The sequence below is a fragment of the Neophocaena asiaeorientalis genome, unplaced genomic scaffold (genome assembly GCF_003031525.2).
Source record: "Neophocaena asiaeorientalis asiaeorientalis breed wild unplaced genomic scaffold, Neophocaena_asiaeorientalis_V1.1 scaffold1162, whole genome shotgun sequence".
In the NCBI taxonomy this organism is placed as follows: Eukaryota; Metazoa; Chordata; class Mammalia; order Artiodactyla; family Phocoenidae; genus Neophocaena; species Neophocaena asiaeorientalis.
The window spans coordinates 1-2,327 of record NW_020172012.1 but is presented as its reverse complement, the minus strand read 5'-3'; the positions used below and the strand labels follow the sequence as shown (position 1 = coordinate 2,327).

Genomic DNA, 2,327 nt, shown 5'->3' with positions numbered 1-2,327 from the left:
GGGATGCACCCCCTAGCTCCCGTGTGGTGCCGGGAGGAGACGGGATGGAATCTCTAAGTCACCCCAGCCCCTCGGGCCCCTGTCCTCACCTTCCACCCGCAAAACCCAAAGAGTGGTTATCGGGATTATTGGCCAATGACGTCTTGACTCAAGTAGTGCGTGACAGGGACATCCCAGGATGGCCCCATTTCCTGGGCCCTGTAATGGTCAGTGTCCTGACTAAGGACAATGTGTCACAGAGTTTTCGTCTTCTCAGAAGAGCCCTGCTGTACAGGGATGCAGAGACTCTAGGGTCCAGGGCCAGTCTGGGACCTGGGGTGGGGGGCTGGGGGTCAAGGACCTGCTCGTGGATTCGATGTGCAGATGCTTCAGAACAAAGAGGTGGGGGCGGGGATGGGACAAGGCTGCAGCTGGGGTTCCCCACAGCCACCCAGCAAACAGCAGGTGTTTCCCCTGGTGGGCCTGTCTCTTTCCCAAACAGAGAGACCTTGGAGATAGGCATCCAGCAGAAGGCGCTGCGGAATGTCCCCTGCACTGTGGTTCCCAGAGGCACAGTCTTGTCCCAGCAGAGACCCTGAAGGTCCAGGAGCTCATTGCCTGAGGGACTTCAGCTGGTCTTTCTCTCCCTGCAAACCAGCTACAAACAATTCATGCTCCTGTATACACATGTCATCTATGTGTCAAAACGTTTAAATCCCTGAGCTATATTCTCCCCCCACGATGCAGAAAATCTACTGTCCAGGGCCATGGCAGAGGGGTGAGGACCATCAGGTGCAGGAAGCTGATCTGCATGGAGGCCCCTCCCTCCTCTGTGTGGGGGAGGGGATAAGAGAGTTCTGGGGGAGCAGGCCCAGGGCTGGGGGCTCAGAAGGCAGCGTCTGGGGCATGTCCACCATGGCCTGGGATCTGATCCTTGTCACCCTCTTCACTCAGAGCACAGGTGAGGCCTCCAGGGAAGGGACCCCAGGGACATCTGGCTGATCCTTTGTGTCTTTGTTCTCAAGGTGACCTGGGCCCCAGAACGGGATTTACGAGAGTGTGTTTGAACCCTTTCCAGGGTATTGGGCCCAGACTGGCCTGACTCAGCCTCCCTCATTGTCCGGGATTCCGGGACAGACGGTCACCATCTCCTGTTGCTGGAACCAGCAATGACATCGGGAAATATAACGCTGTTGGCTGGTACCAACTGCGCCCAGGCACGGCCTCCAAAACCCTGATTTATGAGGTGAATAAACGGCCCTCAGGGATCCCTGACCGCTTCTCTGGATCCAAGTCCGCGAACTCGGCCTCCCTGCCCATCCCTGAGCCCCAGGCTGAGGACGAGGCTGATTATTCCTGCAGCTCATATACAGGTAGTCGCGCTGTGCACAGTGGTCCCAGTTCATGGAGAAGCGGGACTGAAGCGTCCTCTGGGCTCATTCATCCCTTCACTCCTAAACTGAGGCTTTCATTTGTTTTTGTTATTATTTTGTAGTAATTAAAAACTGAAATAAAAATTTAAAGGTCTATAAGGAAGTCTTGCAGAACCTTTTCCCAGATTCACTATTTTTTAATATTTTGCAAGATTCGCCTTTCTCATATCCCGTTGTCTCTCATTCTCTCTCTGCCTTTGTACGTCTATACGCACACACATCCATATGCACACACAGCACACACTCAGGAACACAAAACATTTATTTTCTCAATCATTTGAGTGTAATTTGTATCTATCAGTAACCAAGCCTTCATATTCTTTCTACCATAGGCTTCACAATCCATCACATACATCATTTTAAGGTGATGGATCCAGTGGTGTTTAATGTATTCACAGGTTTGAACATCCACTAACGCTCAATCTTCCAGGATATTTTCATCCCCGGAAAAGGAACTCCTCATCTCTCACCAGGCAATCCCCTTTCCCTGTCACTCCAGCCCTCCAAACATTAATGTACTTCCTGCCTGTCCCAGATTTTTCACACAAATGCCATGACACCCTATGTGGCCCTTGGTGTCTGGCTTCTCTCATTCTTTAAAATGTTTTCAGTGTTCTTTCCCCCTGAAGCACATATGAGTACTTGATTCCTTCTTATGGCCGAATAATACAGCATCGTCAGCGTTGACCTCCTGGTTTGAACATCTGGGTGGACCCAAGCATAAGCACCAGAACTGGGCCGTGACCAAGTCTCCTGATTGCCAGAAATTTCCCAGTTTTACCACTGAAACTGCCCTGTCCTGGCTGGGACCTCATTGTGGGGCAAATCAGCGTGGATGGTCACTGAGATGGTTAAAATTTATATGTCAATTTGACTGGTCACGGGGGACTCAGATGAAGCATCATTTCTGGATGG

The 2,327-nt window shown here is 51.4% G+C and overlaps 1 pseudogene; it reads left to right on the top strand.

The window, feature by feature from the left end:
* The first annotated feature begins 894 nt into the window (after positions 1–894).
* LOC112403600 (immunoglobulin lambda variable 2-18-like) lies at positions 895–1,352 on the top strand (annotated as a pseudogene).
* Positions 1,353–2,327: the final 975 nt, after the last annotated feature.